Here is a 22,257-nt window from a genome sequence, read left to right as displayed (position 1 = left end):
CTTATTAAAGTTCCATTTGAACTGTTTTGCTCAAAGTGTAGGCTTTTTTTTTCACTGTTTAAAGATAGAAAGTTTTTTTTTTAAATAAAAAGTTGTTTATTTGCAGACAATTTCCCCTCCACTCTTAAACAGCGTACTTTTCCCCTGCAGCAGTAAAGGATGTGTTACTTTGGGAGGAGCAGTCCTTTCTTTCTGCTTGTCTCAACACAGTATGAGAAGTGTCTGGGAGGTGTGTAGCATATGCTATTAGCGCTGACTGCTTGAACCTCCTGTACTTACAGTGCCTTGCTTATAGGACCATCACTTTTCATTACTTGCTGCTTCCAGCAGAGCTCCGCTCCATCATTGCCATGGCATGCTAATATACAGCAGGTTACTGTCATGTAAATTAAACTGTTTGTTTTGTTTGCCTTCCCTCCTTCGGCTGATTGTCAGAGCGACTTGCCGGGAGCAGCAGGTGTGTTTGTTTGTTTGTTTGTTTGTGTGGGAAGTGCATCGGTGTGCCGGCTCTGCTGTTTGTCTAGCCCGGCTGCCGTGGCTGCTTTAGCTCTGGCTGCACAGCAACAAGTGGGTTTGTGAGTGTGTGTGTGTGTGTGTGTGTGTGGGTGCGCGAGTACGAGTGTGAAACACAGAAATGACATGCAACGCACCAAACCTCCCAGTAAACCAGATGTGCTCCTGACCCTGAGCTCAGCCACTGAAATGCAAAGTCGACTGCCTTCTAGACGCTCTTCCCCCTGTCGCAGGTACACCCAACTGTCACAAACAATGGGAAAATATGCAGACTGTGGGACAGGCTTCGTACAACAAGCTCTCAATGTAAATCCCATTTCAGAGGTTTCAGAGAAACAAGCCAGTCAGCCGCTCAGCTCCACTGCATCTGCACTGCCACAGCGTAATTGACAGCCTGGGTGAAATGAAAAAACAGCGTGAGGGAAGTGACCCTGTTTACAGCGCTGCCTTAAAATATGGAAACTCTGCTAATTTGTAGACACAGTGAAATATCAAATGGCACAGAAAAAAATTAAAATCCATTATGATTCTTCATTATGAAACAGATGACAACGATTTGTATCTTTAATTAGACACCTTCTTTAAATGTTATGTCAAGTCAAATGTGAAAAGCAGATAAAACACGTCTGCAACATCTGGATAGAGGTTCCCAGAATACTGCGCTCTTTCTCTCACAAACAAACAAGGATTTTAAAGAATTACACAAAAAAAACAGAGTCGTTGATTTGATAAATAGAAAGGGCTTCTCACACTAAGGTTGGGTTAAAACCACACATTTTAAAAAGATACACTTGTAGGTGTGGACACAAAAACAAGAAGAGTGACTTTGCTCCATCCAAAGTTTTGTTTTTAAAAGTCCACTGAATTTTTCAGAAGCACAGCCTGAAGTGGTCTTATATCTCAACATTAGCTAACCCAAAGTAGAAGAAACGTCTCAGGAAATCTCTGCTAAAATACTGACAAAATAATGATTTGATTCACAAAATCAGTTAACCATCCAGTCTGATCAAATATCAATTTATTGTCCATTTTCTTCATCCCTTATGGAGTCACAGGGCTGCCGGAGCCAACCCGGAGCCAACCCGGAGCCAACCCGGAGCCAACCCAGAGCCAACCCGGAGCCAACCCGGAGCCAACCTGGCCACCGTTGAGCAGAGGCAGGGCCCTGGACAGGCCGCCAGTCTGTCAGAGTCAAGACATTATCCAGGTTTTCTGAATACATTCAGTTTGGTTATATAAAACTAGCGATTTGAAATGAATAGAAGTGGACCGCATAAACTATTTTTAATTTTCAAAATCTTTTTGCATAAAATAAACAGGAAAAAATGTATTCATAGATTTGATTGCATTTTTCTTTTAGTAAAGATTGTTTAGACTTTGAATCATTTATATTTTCCTAAAAATAATATGTCCTCTTTTATTTAAACTGTTAGGGACAAATTCTGGGTCTGGCATGATGGGAAGTGAAGGGAGAACATTTTGTTTAATCCTCTAAGAGCCTCTGGCAGATTTGATGGTGGAATATTTTCCAGATGTTTGTGCAGTGCGTGTTATTAAGGTGCATATTGATTAACCACTTGTACACTTTGGAAAACAGCTGCAAAGACTTGTGGGAAATGCTGACTACATTATGAACAGACAGTTGGAATGTTAGGATTTCAGATATTTTGATTTAATGACTATACGGTCATTGGTATAGTTAAAACTTTATCTACCATCTAAAGGAAGTACAATGGAACCCATAAACTAAAGCTTTATTTACACCCAAATAGCCCAAAAGAGCTTGAATCTTTTCCATGTATCTTCAAAAGGAAGATCCCTCCAAACATCTTCAAAAACAGGAGCAAATCAGAGACAAGACAGACTCACCGTCTTCCACTTCTGCTCTTAGTAACTCATGATCTCATACTTGAACAAACACACTCTGTCTCTGCCAGCCATGTCCACCAACAACAGGCGCTGTCTGTCAAAAAGCGTTATTCATCAGTCCTTATCCAAATGTTTGGCTTACTAATGTCCAAAACAAAACAAGGGCATGCCATGGCAACATCAATGTTCTCCTGTGTCGGGAGCGGAGCAGCTCAGACGCAGATGAACTTCAAGCAAGTCGGCCCAGCCGCCTCAGTCATGGTGAATCGCTGAGCTCTCGTCTAAAGAAAAGCAGATGCCATCAGAGGAGGCTCTGTGAAAAAGCCCCAGCTATCCAAATTAAAAAAAAAAAACAACAGAACTCTTTATGTACAGAAAATGTGATTTTTATTTTCCTTTATGGACAACTGCTCCTTTATGCATGTCATTATCAGTAGCTTCTAGGACTGGAGAACAATACTTTCTATTGTAATGTCCCCCAATGTGACATCAACCTGGTATCGACCAAGAGAAAAATACTTTTTCTGAAGCCTATTACATCAAATCATTGATAGAAAACACAATATTTTGAATTAAGATGTGTTTTTAAACTCTTAAGGAATTCACACACAAAAAACTGCAATTCTGTTTTTTATGATAACTAGATAGTATAGATTATGACTCATCGGGTGATTTGGTAGGTTTAACTCACAACACGGTTAGTTTAAAATACAAAAATATTGACATGAGTGTTTAGGACAAAAGCACCTTATTTACCACTGTCTCAAATTTGATCCACATATTTTTATCATGGTGTAACTGTATTATAAATCATCTAAGACATGTGTGACGTCACACTGAGAGGACCGGGGTTCGAGAGCCCCACACCCAACTTTTAAATTGAAAATTTCAATTTACAGTGACCCGTGCCGTCTCCTCCTACCTACGAAGCCACAGCTGCAACTTAAGAATGTCCTTTAAAGATAATGTATGGGAGGGTGCTGAAAAGAAAACATGGAACAAGTTAACAAGTTATAATACAGAGGGTTTTTAAGGAAAGTTTGTTCATGCTAATGACATAGGGATGTCAGGAATGCATGTATCAAATATGATACAAATGGTCATATGGGATCACTGCACAGTGAAGGAGAGCTTACACTGACGCTGCAGGAAAGCCTTTTTACAAAATAAAAAAAAAATCTTCTAACTTCCGAAACTTTCAGTCTACATATCAGTGAAGTTTCCAGCGAGACTTAAAGAGTACTACATATTTCTAAAAGTCCATAACAGATGTTTGCAAATGAAAACAACCAAAATTGAATCATACAACATAAAGAGACAGCTGCAAACATTTTAGTGGTGACATGGTGGCAGTTTTTTAGCCTCCGAAACCTCCGAACTACAGCAGCACCAGAGTGGAAAAAGCTGCCTGGCTGCATCAACAACAGCAGGAGCTTCACTCCAGGTGACTCGTCTGATACAAACAGGCAAATGAATATGTAAAAACAACAGTGCCGGTGTGGCTGGCATGACAGGCAGCACGCAGTCAATGTTACATGTGGTGTCTGTGCCAAAGCGCAGACGCCGAGTGTGACCACACACACACACACACACACACACCAACACACACACACACACACACACACACACACACACAGGGGTGTAAGTGCAGTCGAGCAGGTCGGGCTGAGACGTCCGTACTGATGTGGGCACGGGCGGAAAACAAAGTAGAGAGGGAGTGTGTGCAATCATTCTTCTCCCCCCCCACACACACACCCCCCCAAAGCGACAAAATTACTCACACACACTGCAGGACTTGCATCCCTCCTCCATCTCTCTTATTCTAATCTCAAGCTAATCTTTTCTCATTCTTACCTACCCAAACCGACTCATATTTCACCAGCCATATCTTTACATTTTCTATTATCCACCTCTGAAAAATGGGACCAAAGCAGGAGCTGTTTTGAAATAAAATATGAATCATCTTAGATACAGATATGGAGTGGTTTGTGTTCACTTTTTATAACCAATTTTTGTCTTTAAAAAGGTGTTTTTTGAATTTCCATTTAGACCTCTTTGGCCATGTGATTGTTGAATATGTTGTTTGCATAAAATAATAAGCTGCTTTTGCTGCGACTGGGATGCGTCTGTCCACTCTGCGGCTACAATTTTCTCATTTTCTCCCAGCTTAAAAAAAAAGATGATCAGCTTGTGGTGTCCGATCATATCAAAACACACAAAAAGCAGCTTGTATGAAAACACACAATTTCTTATATCTACAACACTGCTGGATGTATATAATAGAGAGAAGAAATAGGAAATATGAGGCCTCGGGGCGCAGCGCAGCTGTGTTACATATGAGGGGAGATCCCATCGGTCCAGCTCTGTATTTAGTATTTCTCGTGAGTAATCTTTTGTCATTTTATCACAAGAAATGAAATAATGGGCCAATCCTCTAATGACAAATGAGGCAGCCGCCGCTGCAGAGAAGAGGTCAAGACACAAAAAGGAAAGGAGGAAAGTTGGAGAGTATTTGAAGAACATCTTTAATTAGTAACAGGGAAACGGGAAGAAAATGTCGTTGTGAGACGACATGGAGCACTAAAAATAAAATGTGCAAAAGTTAGCATTATATATTTGTGGTAAAAGAAGTTTTTTTTGCTTTTTTCCCCCTCCTCTGAAGAAAAAACCTTCCACATTTGATTCTGAACAAACACAGAGAAATGACAAAAGATGCAGCAAACAAAAGACAAGCGCTGGCTTAAGTAAGTTTAGTTATTACAATGATTCTGAAGTTGCAGCTGCTCTTAGCATCTGGACTTCTTCAGTTCTCTGATTACGTCAGATCCTGACACGGTAAGTTTTGCATCAAAAGCCTTTCCCTGAGCATCGCTGGCTTCCTTCAGTCTCTGCAAATGGATTCCATCAATCAGTCCTGTTGTCGCAGGAGATCAAATAGAGTCAGGAAACAGAACTTTCTCCAGCTTAGTGACCAAACATGTCTCAATATTAGCAAATAAGACCAACACAGACACAACCATTCCAAAGAAAGGCCTCCTTAAAGCGTGTCTTTAACCATTAGACCTTCCTCTCCCTGTAAAGCGAGTCATTTCAGCCATTTATCCCCTTGCAGAGCAGAGAGAAAAAAGTTGCTTCCTCTTCCACAAGGAGTTGATTAGCATCTTTCATCTCCTTTGCTTGTGTTTGCTTGTGCATTCACGTCTGCGTGCATGCAGCTGCAGTTGAAAGAGCGTGTGTGACAGACACTCCCCCGCCACATGCATATGTGCCTAATTAAAGGCAGAGTTTTGGCGTCCCGACCCACGACCGACATGTTTGAGCGAGGGGGGGCAGCAGACCCTAATGTGCATAATTAACTTAACCCCCATCACTTGACTTTAAAAGGGGCTGTTCTGAGGACTAAGCCATGCAAGAAGCGGAGCGAAGAGGAGTTTTTTTCCCGTCTAAAATATTCAGCACCGCGTTTTTTGAATATTTCCAATATCCTCTGATTCTTGCTTAGTCTTCAGAGGACAGAGTGTTGTTGATGACACATTAAAATACCCCAAAGTCACAGAAATACACCTAAAGACAGACTCTGTGAAGACGCAAAAGTTTTTCCCTGAATGTGAAACATGGAGTCACCCGGACAAGTGAGGCCGTCATGAAAGCACCTGGAGATGATTCCAGCGCAGGAAGGACCACAGGTACCGGAGTGACTGGCCAAGAAAACTTCTTTCCCTACAGCCAGGGTCTTTCCAGCCCCCTCCTCCTCATCCTGCTGTGCCAGTACTGGCTGCTACCAGCCACACACTTCACCTCCCATCAGGGTCAGGGCAGCAGCGAAAAGGTCAGCCTGCCGACAGCTGATTGGCCAGGACAGCTCCACTCAGCAACTGGTAGCCATTGGGCATCCTGACGCACCGGATGTGACACACACCGCTCCGAGCATCCTCTCTGCGGAGGACGAAGAAAACAACAAAGCATGCAGCTAACAAAGAGCAACAGGAACAAACTGTCCAGTCCTGCAGCCACAAATGAATCAAAAACTGAAATGTTTATCAAGTGGCTACTTATTATTCTAAGGCCAGACTGAAACTGTGCAAAAATAGAAGACCAGGAAAAAAAGAAATCTGCAGCAAAGAGCTCCGTGCTGGCAGAGATCCAGAGAGAACTGAATTAGACCTCACAGCTGCTGCTGCTGCTGCTGGACCGACTCCTGAGGTCGTCTGCAGGCCAAAAGCATCAATTGTTGCTAATGAAGAATCAGAACGAGTGCATACAACACTGCAGGAACAAGTCCTGAACGGGCTAAACCCGTCCGTGCCCCCCCACAGGGGCCAAAGTACACTGAACTGAATGACAAGCAGCGAGTGAGCAGTCACTGATACCAGGATTGGGCTGATTAATCCATCAATAGCCTTGAAGTCAGCGTCATGAAAACCGTGACAAATCAACTGAGGGAATTAGGAATGAATATATTCATATCCCCATGTAAGCAGCAGTGGGAAATGCATATTCATAATTGTCCAGTTGCTAATTACGCACCAACAGAAGTGTGTGAGTATGTGGCCATTAAATGGGTAATTAGCTGAGATAAGGAACTAATAAATGCTGCACCTCAAACAGCAGCTCCTATTACACTGAGTCTACAAATGTATCTGAGAAGAAAAAAGGTCATGAGGATGAAAAAAACCAAGATGCCTTAGTAAGTTAAAAGCAGACACAAGCATGAACAAACACACACTTGAAGCTTAAGCAGGGCTATAAAAAGTGCAAAGGGCCAAACTGCTGTGTGCGTGTGTGTGAGTTTGCATGTGTGCGTGTGTGTGTGTGTGTGCGTGTGTGTGTGAGTGTGTGTTTGAGTGTGTGCCTGGCAGTGGAGCTGTTCATGCAGCTCACACTGGAACAGATCAAAGAAGACGCATCACTTTTAGGCATGTGTGCACCAGCAACCATAACTGCCCCCCCCCACCCCCCCACATAATAGAACACAATAAGAACCAGCAGATCCGTCGGCGGCGGCTGATATGGACGGACAAGAGCAGGAAATGGATTTGGAAACCTCCTCCAGCGCTCTGTCACATTTCTTTGCGCTCTGCTGCTGACAAAGAAGGCGCATCACCGGTCTGTCTGGCCGCCCCCTTCACACATAACCCCCCCCCCCCCCCCCCCCCTTGCTTTTTTCCGCTCTCTCTCTCAGAAGTATTTGACATTGGAAGAAATGTGGGTGGAGTCTACTGTTGTTGTGCTCCTGGGCTCAGATGCCAACCTGAACAAGCGCATGTCCAGCTGAGCAAATAGTAGGATTTGTTTGGGGGCTGGAGGTGGAGGTGGAGGTGGAGGTGGGAAGGGTGCGCAGCTTTCTGCGCTCCGATCCACAACTCAACCAACCTTTATTGAGACGGGGATGTCCAGCATCTGGGCACAAAACTGAAGGAAAAATGTTATTTAGACGCCTTCAAGTATTAGTTTAAACCAGGGGTCGGCAACCTGAGGCTCCGGAGCCACATACAGCTCTGTTAACCCCCCCCCCCCCCCCACACACACACACACACACACACCACCACCATCCACCACCACCTATTGTGGCTTTAAAGAAAAAAATACAAATACTTAAAATACAGAATGGTTGTGTAGGCTAATTTGTTTTATGGCGGCTTATTTTTTGAATACGTTTAAAGTGTTTGGTCTTCTGCTGCACAACAACAGTATGTTGTTCTTAAGTTCTTAAAGGATAAAAGTGCATTTAGATAAATCATTGTTTTTATTGTTCACCAATGTGGTCATGTTTAAATTAGATAGAATAAGGAGAAAAAGGAGGAAGTCCTAATGATTGTACACGCCATGCTTGTGTCTGACCTCCTTCACCACTCCTTCAGTATTTTGTAGTGCTGTCCTCAACTACAATTTCAAAATGCCCTAAACGTTTTCCAGAAGTCTCTGCAACAGGGTGCACTGATGCTCACGAGATCGGCAAATATAGACCACAATGCATAGCGTTTCAATGATTTTTCATGACAAAACTTTCATTTTCATTTATTTATCAAGTTTTCATCTTCAGAACACAGTGGATTCATTCATAGTTTACATAAAATGTTCATATTTATTAGGTTTTCCTTTTGAGAAATCAGTGATGTCATTTTTTAAATAAAAAAATAAAAATCAGTAAGCATGGTATTCAAATTGTTTTTAAAATCCAGGGCACTAGATAGTTTCGCACTATTTGGTTTTATAGTTAGGCAGTAAGGATTGAATTCAGACATGTTTAAATTGGCTTACCTGGCATTTTTTAGTAAATCTGCTGCTGCAGGAGGATCTCATACAACACTGAGTGTTTTCTATTTTGAAAGGAACTTGTATGTGCTTCTGTCCAAAGTAAAAGATTTAAAATGTTACATTTAAAAGACATATAACACTATCATATTCACTGATTGTAAATATTTTATAAATGTCTTTCTTAACGGTCACTAAAACATAACATGCATTTTTCTAAACAGAGACTCGGCAGCTGCTGCTCAGTTTTGGTCTGTTAGAAACTCGACCAAACGGCTCTTTTTGTGTAGCAGACTCCTCGTTTAAGCTGTTTCACCAATTCAGATGTGAGGATATTCTTTCTTTATAGTAAATTCTACATTTTGACCATCTTTAAAGCAGAATAGAATTATGTAAGTCATAAAATAAGAGAATTAGCAGCAGCCCTATAACTTCTTGGGAATGAGGCCACTTCCTTGTCTTTCCACCAAACAGTATGTAAGTCAGTTTGTTTGTTTTTGTTTTTTCTAAAAAGAAAAAGAAAAATCCCGACCGGCTCGTCCCATTCCATCCAAACCCAACTCTGCCACTGTAAGGCAGGCCTAATATTTGCCAGGCTCACTTCTAATACACATCAGCGTGAGGAGTGTGTTTTCACTGAGCTGTCGCAAGCCAGAGAAAATATTTGCCTCCCGCCCTCCATCCTCCTCCGCCCACCACCCCACCCCCCTCAACTTTCTCCAGACACACACCAACTGCCTTGATAGATAAATGGTGAGTGGATTTGCTTAGCAAATTGTTGTGCCGCCTAAAACGACACGACTCGTGTGGTAGGGATACATGTGGAAAGTCAACAGGCAGAAAATGGTTTTCCGTGATAGGCAGCCATTAGAGCAGCGCTCCCCGCAGCGCGGGGCTGTTATTGCAGGAGAAACCCAACACGGCCGCACAGACTCACTTTAACTGCTGCCATGAGGTAGACGGTTCACTAAGACTCCGCTCATGCTACAAAGTCAGGCGTTTGCATTCTCACTCCATCACTGCTATGTTTTGCTTCTCATTTTTCCTCGGGGGGGGGGGGGGGTCAGTCATTTAGACTGATCTCAAAGCAAACATTACAGTGTCATCACACCTCACTGTGCATCAAAGCCAAGAGATGGGTCAAAAACCTATAAAAGTCAACTTCTAACTGGACACAAAATTGTTTCCTACACTCCACCTTATGAAAGCCTTTGATTTGGAGCAATTTCAAACCCTCTGGAAGGAGAATTCACCTCCGAAACTCGGGAGCAGACAAAAAAAAGAAGTGGAGGAAAGGGAGGTAGAGAAAAAAGGAAAAGGGAAAAAAAAGTCAGGGCCTAATTAAAAGTAATTACAGCCTTTTCATTTCCAACATGATGAAATAATTTGATTCTTTTTAAAGAAAGAGGTCTGGTTTGCCTCAACGTGGACAAAGCTCCCCTACGTTGAGAGTTGACAGCTGTAACAGGACAATGGCGGCCCTTCTGAGAGGCGAGCGTCACTCCGGCCCATAAATCATGCCAAAGGTAGAGTTCAGACAAAGCTTTTTGACTGTGCCTCGCTGATGACCGCCAAGCAGGGGTGACCCACATTAGTGAGATCAAATAAATATGGGCAATGGCAGCGTTGAGACGGAGCAGAACTGACACGTTAGAAGCAGAAAGGTGACACGCGTAACCACAAAACACACACCCACAACAAGTCCACTCAGGAGCACTTGGTGGCTATAGATTAAAAAACAGGAGCGTGTTTTTCCTCACCCTGAAGGAACTCGTGCTGTAAAGGGACAGAGAATCAAATATGTTTTGTTGAAAAGAAGCGTGTTTGAAAAAGCGGCTGGGGTTCTGAAAGTGATAGAGAGGAGAAAAGGAGGGAAAATGGTTCATCTGTCGGAGGAAACAAGTGGGAAGAAGCTGCCGTTATAGGAAGGAGGAAAAGACAGAGAATGTTGGATTGCAATAATTAGAAAATGATGAAAAATCAACTTAAAGGCTTCAGGCCTATACCTTTCTTCTCTTGCAGGCATCCCACCGGAGCTTTTCAAGGTGGAAGAGCTGAGGTATAACGGCCCGCTCAGACTCATTCTGATGTTACAGGAACAAAGCAGATTTAGGACTTTCATAGCTTAAGAGCCCTATTTAATCAACATCTACTCTTTTGTGTATTCAGCATTTTAAAAAGTTTATTTTTTCAGAGATAACTCCAGTGCTGTTAATGAAATGCTGAACGGAGAAATATTTTTTTAAGAAATAGTCCAACAGAAGGATTCTGTCAGAATCATTGACTGTATGACAGAACTGGACCAAGCGAGTGTGACGTCACCCATAGAAATTGGTTTACCTCAAGTTCCCACCAAATGAGGTTAATTCAGTCGCCATTTTTTTCCAATACAGACATTGCCATGTTGAAACCAGACGACAATAGTAAGCAGTAGTTCGTCCAAGTCGGTCAGAATTACTATGGCAACCACTCTCACCAATCAGGAGTGAGCTTGTTGGAACACATTTTGTCACATCAAAAAAACACAATCCATCATGGTCTACATGAGCATTGATGCACACTGTTGCAGAGAGTTCTGCAAAATTTCTAACGCACCTGGTTTGGGAATTGTGAATTCAGATATCTCTACAAAATGGCCAATGCACTAGTTAGTTAGAAGATTTTCAAGAAACAAAAAAGTTTCGATCTTTTCCTATGACCATTTTGGCCTATGTCTTTGGTTTTTCAGGCTGACTTTTTTTCTTTTTCACTAAATCTATTCTCAACCGCACTGTCACCATGAGTACTATTCAAACTGTAGCTTTCGTCTTTCCTCCTGCAGGTTCCCCATGTTTATCTTACGCTGTCATGGTGTTCCAATCTGGTCTTCTCACTACATTGAATCATTTGCAGTTTCCAGAAAGATGTGCAGATGTGAAGTTCTGTCACAACGCGTTAGCCTATCTGGCCTTTTGTTGCGTCATTCTCTGCAGGTTCTAGTCAAAACCTGGAGTCTTTGCATGGAAATCAGCTGTATGAAAAGTGATTTTGCCTTCAAGATGATGTTTAACGTGTCAGAGCAACACACCCATCGTCTGCACAGCTTCACATTTATCTGTGTGTGCGCGCGCGGGGAGGGGGCATGTCTGCGTGTATCTGTGTCTGATTCCAAGAGAACCGGAAAATAAAAGCAACAGAGATGATGGAGGTCAGAAACCCCTTCCATGCTTACAATCATAGCAGAGGCCCCATTGGGCGTGTAAAGCTAAGCTGAGCATCTGTCTGTCTTGCCTTACAGAGCACACACACACACACACACACACACACAGAAGCTGAGATATAGATGTAAGTCCGCACAGCCTTCCCCTTCCTTGGCTTCCCGTCCACCTGGTCGTTTGATGATGCCTTACTCACTCATGACAACGCATCGATTTTACTTCTAACCACTGTGTAAGACGTCCGCCTGGAGGAATCCATTAGGGCCAACCGTTCTCATCCTCTCGTTGAGTGACAGCCATGACAGCCCCCCACCCCCAATTGCTTCACTGCAAACTGACAGTTCTGCACTCAGACGGGCCTTTTTCACAGCAGCTTTAACAGTTTAAAACACTTCCCATTACCATGCACAGACACCGGTGGCCGGTCAGGGCTGGATATCTGATGGGGGTAAGCCTGGCTTCTGAACACAGCCACTCCTTTGCCGACCGCTTCCAGAACTGTTCCCCATCATTTTCCTGAGGCAGCTATCTGGAAAAGCTCCTGTGAGGGAAATCCTTGATCTCTAGACCAACTTGCTCCCCATTTTCAGTGGAAAACCAAATGGTAGAAAAGTACCATTAATGCCTTCAAGCCCCGAGAGATAAACCACTGACAGCTACAACACTGAGACACTTATTTGCCTGGTTTTAACCGTGACCCCAAGGATCAGCTTTAACCTTTGGCTAATTGTTGGGCTGCCACACACAATATGAATACTTTGTGTGTCCTATACAAACCCAAAGTTGTTCCTGAAAGGGGGTATTTGTAAAGATAAGTCATGAAGTGTGAACTACTTTTAACCATCTTTTTATCTACAAGTATTTGTGAAGGGGGTGAAAGAAGCCATTTTATACATGTTTGGGGGTTTGGTGCAGCACTGGAACGGTTCTGAAAACACGTCTGTTCTCTTTATCTTGATGGTTTGCCACAAGTGGATCAGTTTGACCATACGGTTAGGACCACGACTACGCCAGCTTTTCTGAGCAATTCCTGTTTCAAGTGCAACATCAATGCGATCGATATAAATGCCAGGGCTCCACGCGATGCACCAACTCAACAAGCACTCATGAGGAAAAAACATGACCTCACATAAAAATGACCCCAGGAGGAAATTCAAGTGTCAGACGTACACAGAAATATGCCTCAAAAGAGGGGAAAAGGGAAGGGAGCACTTTGATTAATTAGCTAATAATTAAGTCACGGGCTAATATACATTTTTTCAATTAATTAAACCTTGCCTTGCTCCATAAATCAAGCGAAACTGTCAGTGTTTCATAAGTTAAATATATACATTTTCAAGCAAAAATACTCTTGATTGCAGCTCTCCGGGGCTCATCAGGGAGGAAGGGCATGAGGCGTGTGAGGCAGGCACCGACGCAGTCCCACCAGAAAAAAAAAAAAGCCCACAAGTGAAAGGAAGCCAATGGGCCACAGGCCCCCCCCAGCCCGACTGCACCTCCCACACTTCCTGCTTTCTGCACTGGACGTTGGTGAGGAGTCAGAAAAGCATCAAATCCTACAGGAATATTTATGGGTTTTGTTTTTGATGTTTTTACGCATACAGTTTATCACCAAATGACAGACCATTACGCCAGGAACAGGCCTGTTGGAGCAAAGTGACATAACATCCCAGTTTTGATTGTGCACAAAAGAAACTCATTACCTCACATTTACAAATGGAAAAGCCAACAGAGGCAATCGTTAACCAAAATATATTCTTTGTCACCGATAGAAAACGATGGTGTATTTTTCTTACTGACGGTTCGAACGTTAATTTGATGATGCAGAATGACAAAAAGAAATGGGTGCGTCCCCCTTCACACTACACACAAGCACACAAAAAAGCCATGTGACATCCAGACGTACACCAAACGGCATGAACCGCTGTCATCATTATCCTTTACCGTGTATTTGCCGCTCCTATAATGAATTGTGCGGTTTTTCATAAAGCGGCATCAATGTATCCATGTGGAAGGAAGTACACACAAACACAAGGAGACGCAGTTTTAGAATTCAGCTGCAATTAATCATAAACAGGAAAGCTTGGCGGTTCAGAGCAGCACAGTATTGGGATTCAGTAATATTTTCTTTATGTCCGACATCGAAAACGTATTCAACCTTTAATTTTGCGTTCATAAAGCATTATTGTGCGTGCCGTGGAGGACTGAATCCTACGTGCTGCATGGCACTCATTTAGATTACATTTTTAGTCTGCATTTATGATCTACACTAGTTACACTTCACTGCAGTCGATTAGTTAAGGACTACAAATTGGAGTCTCAGCGTTTCACTTTCTTTTTATATGTGTCAAAGTTTTTGGAGGCAACTCGCTCTTGTCGTAACCATTTTGCCCTTGGCTAGCATACTAATACGGCCTTGGGTTGGAATAAATTACAGCTCAGATTATCAGGAAGGATGAAGAGGAGTTTTATTTTTGGAAATTATAATATTTGTTACATTATTAAAAGCAGGGACATCCTTTGATTCCTCTTGTCTGTTGTACTTTCCACACTTCTTCTTCCTTACAGAGATAGTCCCCAAACTGCCTACCTGTGTGAAACAGAAGTCTTCAGAGGGTGGGTGTGAACGTGGCTCAGGGACATGAAAGCGGGATTTCTTTCTCCTTTAGCCCCAGCTATTGTGCTCGACACAGCACACAAACTCTGAATTCACTGCCACAGCAGATTTCTGCCGTCCCTGCTCCCTCCTGTCCCCTCCTGTGCTGCCTCCTTCTGGATTTAATCCAATTCTTTTGTATGTGCTATTAATTGGGGATCAACATGAAATGCGTGAATACAAACAACCCAGCCAGAAATGATTTCCGTATTTTTTGGAGTCTAAGTTTCTATTTTATTGCATAGTTTCAACATAGATAGTCTTACATCTTTGTTGTTTCTCTTTAGTAGTTGTTTCCCACTGACTACCGCTAGAGGGCAGTGCTGGTGTCTGTGTCAGCATTTGACAGCAACACAGAAGAAGAAGCACCGTCCAAAACACACATGGAGGAGAATCTGATCATTCTCCCCCTGAACTTTATATTTTTTTATTCGCATCGAAACATTATTCCTTCTTTTTATTTTTTTTCCCTCTAACTAATGTGGGAAAATAAGGCAAACTGGGTTACGTATAACCATATGGTAACCAAATATAGTTCTTGTTTTTAAAGGTCAGAAACTTCTTAACCGTGTCCATTTGTCGGTCAGTCTTTGATTGCCGTTCAAGAGCAAAATCTCATCAGAGGGTAAACGTTTTGGGCGTTTTAGCCCCCATGTCAACAATTTCACGGTAAACATCGACACAAAACTTTTGCGCTGCTCTCTACGGTTGATTCATTAAGACAAAGAATGAAAGCGTTTCCTTTATTAATGTCAATTCCTAAAATAAATAATAACAGAGGCTACACTCCTGCAAAGCTTCACCACACTTGACTGAACTCACCAAAAACACTGACTGTGTGTTGATTTAATTTAATTTGCAGCCATTTTAATTATTGGAGTAATCGTTAAAATGTATGTGTCTTCTCACTAATATTGATCAGAATTGTCTGTACAGTTGCAGAATAGCCCCCCTGACCAACCTCCCCAGCTCTGCTGCACACTTTGACTCCCCAGCAAAACAGCCCCCAGAGAACCCCTCCAGGGCTTTGAGCTCTCTCCCTCTGTCTCTTTCTGAACACACAGTTTCCTCCGTCTGCCGGCGGGTGCTTGTAAGGGTTGGTGGAGGGGTCACGCCACTGTTTGTGAGTGTGTGTGCTGTTTAAGCTGACGGGCCCTGCAGAGGACAGATGACCAGCAGAGCAGAAGGAACCGCACAACCAAATAACTTCTCAATCCCTCCATCACGTCAGGAGGGATTCAGCGCCGCACCCGGCCTAAGCGGAGTGACGCCTAATGACCACCAGCAGCCAGGGCTTCGGCGCCCAGCGGCCCCCGCAGAAAAGCCCCTTCCCTCAGACGGACGGCCCTTTGTAGTTTCACACGCTGAGGGGCGCGTGGAGGGAGTGGGGTAAAAAGAATGAAAGGTCTGTTTGAAGCTCGGATGTTTAAGAAATGTCGTCTAGGATTAATTGAAACAACTATTTGCTTTTGTTTTCTTTCTTTTCAAGCAAATGTAGGCAGAAATGTCACATTCTCTGTATTCTTTCTAAAACTGACTGCTAGAAGACCACCTAGATGGAGGCTGGAACAGGAGCTGCTGTTATAGGTGGTGTTTATGTCCCACACTTCAGCTATGAGTCAAGGATAGAAAGAGCCACGAAACCACCAGGAACGAGTGAATCCTGAAGATGCAATTGCTTCTTTCAATTTCCTGAATAAGGGAACAATTATTTAACACGTTTACAAGCGATGTGGCTCAGCATCATGGCAGTGAGCGTGGTAAACGGTCAGTGTGCATCACAGCTGAAGGATGTGTTTTCTTGCTCAGAGGAACATTCCAGCAGAACCAGTCCCGTGCCATTAGCTGTACGGCAAATACGATTTCACGGCATCCATTGAGTCCTTCACCAAGAATTTGTGTTGAGGCGTTCATGGAAGCTTGAAGCCGAAGAGCAGCAGGGCTATCACACTTTGGTCCGTCTCATTTGGAGCTGGCTTGCTTTCATGCAGTCTCCCTGTTTTTCTTTGCTCACACACACACACATCATGTGAGGAGGGGGTTCTGGTGGGGATTTTTTTGGCAACCTAATCGGCATGACAGAAATAAAATAAAGAGAGTTGGACTCCGTCAAAACATGTATGGCCCCTTAAACAGAGAGCTAATAAAAGAGCTAAAGCTGCTTGTCCTTTCAGCTGAGCCTGCCTGATCACACACCAGCAGTCACATTATCTTAATTCAGGGGATTCTTTTAAGTGTCTCCTTAAACAATGGAGAGAACGCTGCTCGAGAAAGACAAATGAGTTTACCAATTTTAGCACGGGTAAGTGCCTAAATCCACTTCCATCGATCCCTATCTGGGTTATTATGAGGCTGCGAGCTGCCACGGAGCTCTGCTGGTCGGAAAAGGCTTAAAATATTGCACGCTGAAGAGGCGGGAGAGATGCTTCTGCAGCAAGCCACCTTGTCCATTTGCAGTGGTCAATACCTGCAGGCGCCAGGAAGGGCACTCGCACATGCAAACCCTCCAGAGTGACAGGTCTGACCACCCCCACATTGCTCACACAGACACATGCACATTGGTAAAGGGATGCCGTCAGAACCAACAGATTGCCCCTGTGACTCCAAAGGGAAAATTGATTTTTTTCTCTCTCCTTTTTCCTAAGTTTCCTTGCGAGTCGGTGCAGGTTTTTAACCTAACGCTCTAACCTGAGTGTTAATGCACAAAGAAACACGGTGTCCATTGATCCACAGATACCACAGGAGCATCCTTAAATATCTCCAGCTATTACGGGAAGTAATGCAAAAACAATGGGAACCCCACATGGAAGTTTCCTTGCACTTGCAAAATGTTGCTTTTGTGTCACTATTGTGTTTATAAAATAATCAAAATGATGCAGCATAGCTTTAATTGCGCAACCTCTCATCTGTTTGAAATTTAATTCATGGTTCACAAAAACCACTTTAAATTCTGTGGAAAAGTTTGCCAAATCAAACACACACACACACACACACACACAACTTGTGATTAGAAAAAAACTCTTCTAACCCTCCAGTGCAGCACATCCTGTCTCCTAATTATTGTTTAAAAAAATACGATAAAATAATAAGGATTAATAATACATTAAAACACAACCAGGAGAAAAAAATCTCACCCATAAAACATATGTATTTTTAATACGAGTATCACTGAATCAATACCCTCAATTAGCGACGGCAAGCAAATTGCCGAGCGAGGCGTAATTACTGGAAGGTCAGTAGGTATTATTCACAGTCACTTTAGTTTACCACATTAGAAGGAGACAGTGTGTCGGGCGAATATTATAATTCCATTCCCATATCTGTCCTTTTCTGATTTAGATGGATGAAGAATAATTAACTCTTAATTATTCAAATCACTTAAGGCACTTTCTGGATTCACAAAAGAGATGCAGTCTTATCTGTCAGCCCACTTCAGCCGCTATCACTTAGAGCAATCCAACGACTTGACCAATGACAAGGAGGAGGGAAAACACGGAGGAAACACACAAACGCTTGGCCTGCCTGTCTGTGTCCTTTACTCTCCCTCCCCAAAGCCCCTCCAGCTCCACCCGCTTTTACCTCAGAGGCTCTTAAGGAAGCACACTTCCTTTAAATTCACACATATGCAAATTTCCAATGTGATTTGCATTTTAAAGTATTTAACTCCCCATATTTATTGGGCTCTGAGGCCTTGCTGATCATTGATTTATGTGCTTCCGGCAATCATATTTCCATATTTTGTGTGGTTTTTAACGACAGTAATAATTCAAATATGCAAAAAGTTGTTCTTTGAACGATATCTTTAATTATATCCTCAAAGCATCATTCCTTTTTTCTCCCTTTTTTTATTCCAGAGCAAAGATTGTCTTTGAATAAAGAAAGACGGAGTAACCATAAACTAGACGGAGCGACGAGGAAGTGACGGGAGAAACTCCTGTCGGTGACTTAACGCACGCCTGCAACTCGCTGAGTGTCTGTCCCCCCCCCCGTCTCCCGAGCAACAATCAGGCTCTCGGTGCTCCGGTGTGCAAGAACTGGTCTGACCTTGTCCCCAAAGCCCTTTATTAATGCTGACATTCCTTCAGCACAAATCCACTCTCAGATAGTGAAATTCATCTCAAACAAAAACACACACACAAAAAAAAAACAAGACCTTCCCCCTCTGTTTTGCCCCTAACGCACAAAGTTTCTCTGTCGCCTCCCCTTATTAGAGTTGTCAGAATCGCTGCGTGCTCTTATGAAAGCCGCCACCCTCCACATGATTAAAAGTGGCGGGTTCCCACCTCCGTTTGGCCTATCCGCAACACCAAGTAGCCATCAAAAGTGTCTGCATTTCTCCTTTCACATGTTTTCTTTGTCACCTCGGCGCGCTGTCGAAACTTTTTAAAATAATTGCCCCCGCATCCAAGAGCATGGGGGACTAATACAATAGATTAGCTGTGTTTGGTTGCAAACGGGGGGGAAGGGTTTGTTTCATTATCTTGTTCACTTAGTAGGCTGCATAAAGTCAGTATGAAAATATGGAGCCTGCACATTAGACCCCTGACCGTAATGAGCTGCACAATGGCCTGCACTAAACACGTTATTAGACCCACAAGTCAGGAACCTGCTCAGTCTGAAAGCACTGAGGTCGACATTGTTAGGAGTTCCCCTAAAGATGGAGATCTGTGTTTTTTTATGTGAGAAATGTCTTCAGCACAAATGCAAACGCATTTAAAAAAAACAACTATGAGCATAAAAATGCTAAAAACAAGATGTGTATTTACAAATTACTGTTAAAATAACAAGCAGTAAATTTATACCCGGGTGTAGAAAGGAAAATACTTATATAATGATTTATTTTTATTTGCATCATCAAAACTTTCAGCGTGAGCTGTGATGTTTTTCTGGGTCGCAGTCTGAAAGGCGAACGTTTCTAACCAGCCAAACACATTAACACGGCGGCCCCTTGGAGGTTGCATTTCACCCCGGTGCTCCACTATCGCTGCTGTCTTGAACTGGGTGCAGGCAACATATGTAACCCCCCCCCCCTCCTGAGAGTCCCCGGCACGCCAGCCCTCCACTGCGCAATTAGGCTTTAAGCCTCACTTCAGATTGCTGCACAGTGGCTCTGAAACCGATCATTGCGGATCAGATTTATTAAATGTAATTGATTTCATGTAATGCTTATGTTTATGACACAAACACACGCTGATCTGGTTTTTTTCTCCTCCATGTTGCATCCAGGCTGCAGATTACTTTCAGCTTTAATCTGACTTGGTGTTAAAGAGATTAAGGAGGGGTGAATGTTAAAAACCGAGCGGGTCATGTGACATTGGAACATGTGTTTACACACAATCGCAGGCCGCAGACGTGCACCTACGGGTGGAGAGGAGCTTGACAGCCGGTTCATTTAGAAAAAGAAAAAAAACGTCAAAAAATGAATTCCTTTTAAAGCAATAAAAATAAAGTTCTCTAGTATCTAATCAGTTCCAGCTTTTTTGTTTTTGGGAGGTGGTGAAAATTGGCTCCGTTTAAAGTCCTCCTCTTGTGCAGCGGAGCCGCAAAACGAAGTGCAAAAACATTCCCTCTACCTTTCCAGAAAGGTTATCGCGTTGTATCTTATTGCCTTTACCTGCTCCCCATTCACTGTGAACATGCACTGATTTGAATAAGCGCCGCTCCACAGGCTCTCTTATCAGATCCCAGATGGCTGTGCCAACACAGCACTATCAAGTCTATACCATCTCTCTTTTTCTGCCACCCTTCCTCCAAAAAATAACAACAAAAAGATGAAAAGCGTGGAAGTTTCATTTAGTATCTGTTGATGTGACTTTAATCAACGGGATGCTGGGTGTGCAAAAGTGACCAAAAGAAGGAAAAGGGTTCACTCTTCTCTGAAAATGATCCTTTTCATGTGAAGAATATGTTTTTACTGCACACTCATTAAATGATTGCATGTTATAATGCACTGAATATTTAAGTGGGATATTATTAAAAAAAAAATCTTTAAGCGAAATGATAAAAACAAATTGTAAAGCCGCTAATGTGCAACAATTACCCACAAAAGGAGGGGGCTATTTTAAAGATATCTTTTCATTAATCGCCTGCAATGGGAGTTTTTTGCCTGAAAGGAAGAAAAAAAAAAACATAAGACAATTTCCCCGTTTTTCTGTTAGTTTGAGGAGAGAACATGGAGTCAGGAGGGCGTCAGTTGGTGAGGTTAGTGAGCATGGCTGCAACATGACCTCAGAAGACGTATCCTCCTCGGGTAGGTTAGACACACACAAACATGCTCGGTGGCAAACAAACACGCACTGAAGCTCATTTCCCCGGCGCTCTTAACGGGCTAACCTGCTCTCTTCATTAGGGCTGCTGTGGGGACTTCTCCCTGTGTAGTCTTTGTCCTTGCTGTAATTGCCCTCTCGGCATGTCAGCCCTCACCCACCCACCAACCCAACACCACCATCATCATCATCATCATCGCAGCAGCCCTGCACCAAGCCAGCCAGTCCAGCTCCCTCGTGACAAGCCTGGTGAGACGGCCGTGCAGGGAGCCTCTCAGGAGACCCGCTGATCGGCCCCTGAGGTCTGCCGCTATGGAGAGGCTCGTCCTAGTTAAAGCAGCGAGGCTGCCGCCGCCGCCGCCACCGCAGCAGCGAGGCTCATTTAGTCCTGCACCTACACTGAGAGGTAGTCTACCATTTCAAAGAAAATACTTTGTTAATGATGTTTTTACTCTTGAAAGTGTAAATTAGCAAAACAGCTAAAAAAAAAACTAGGCACAAAAACAGCCAGCTTAGCCGCAGAAGTAAATTATATCAACGCTAGTTTCTGCTTTGTCTGTTTGTTTGGTTTTTGCATTAAATAAGTCTGCTTTGTTTATAAAAACTTTATGATTTAAACTAATAATCTAACTTCTTCCAGCTCAGGTATTACCACCAACCCACATACTTTCACAGAACACAGATTCTATGGATGTCTCCTTTAAGAAGAACGGAGTAAAAAATGTGGATGCTTTTTAGAAAGTTGCATATCTGAACTCATCTTTCAACAAAATGAACAGAACCCCATGTGTGTTTTATCAGAGCCGGGGACACTTAGCAGGGGGGGGGGGGGGGGGCACACTGTGTTTCTAACAAGTTGAATGGCGCCATCTAATGTTCAGTGAAAATATCACAAATCACATTAAAGCTGACTCCAAACTTGGTTTCAAAGATACAAACAACTCTCCAACTCTACTTGAAGCTGTTGAAGCCTTTAAAAGCCGCAGTAATCTGATTTACTTGGGGATGGGTGGGATTGGAGGGGTGGGGGTGGGAGGGGGGGTTACTCCAAAGGCAGCAAGCAAGCTTTGAAATGACCATAAAAGTGGTTAACTGGTTAATGTGAAATTTAACTGAAATGGAAAAGCAGCAATCGGTGTTGCAGCATAATCCTGACCCCCGCTTTGCTTTTGCTGAACAAACAGAATTCATGAATAAACGCTTCCTCTCCGCTGCTTGTTTTCGTCCTCATCAGGCTCTATGCGATTTCATCCCTCTGTTGGTCATTTTTTTGTTTGTTTCCCCCTCTCCTGCGGGGCCGGCAGATGTGTCAGCATTTTCACGGCTGGCTGCTGGGGTTCAGACCCGCGCCTCGACCCAGAGGGGCTTCTTCAAGCAGAGGTTAATGTGATGTTCTATGTGACGGAACAAGGAATATTCAGTTGACGATTAGCGCCCCTTCTTTTCTGGCTACATGTCCTCTCCTCTTTAGTGGGGGGGTCCTCTTCTGCCCCCATCAGAA

The 22,257-nt window shown here is 43.2% G+C and overlaps 1 protein-coding gene across 2 annotated transcripts in view; it reads right to left on the bottom strand.

The window, feature by feature from the left end:
• The window catches only part of znf407 (zinc finger protein 407), a 180,618-nt gene that overhangs the window by 133,152 nt on the left and 25,209 nt on the right, over positions 1 to 22,257 (bottom strand). The gene's annotated exons all lie outside the window — the stretch shown is intronic.

Source organism: Oryzias latipes, chromosome 16 (genome assembly GCF_053564925.1).
Source record: "Oryzias latipes strain Hd-rR chromosome 16, Olatipes_Hd-rR_3.1".
NCBI classification, from domain to species: Eukaryota; Metazoa; Chordata; class Actinopteri; order Beloniformes; family Adrianichthyidae; genus Oryzias; species Oryzias latipes.
Note: the sequence above shows the minus strand (reverse complement) of the source record. Positions and strands in the feature narration are given on the sequence as shown.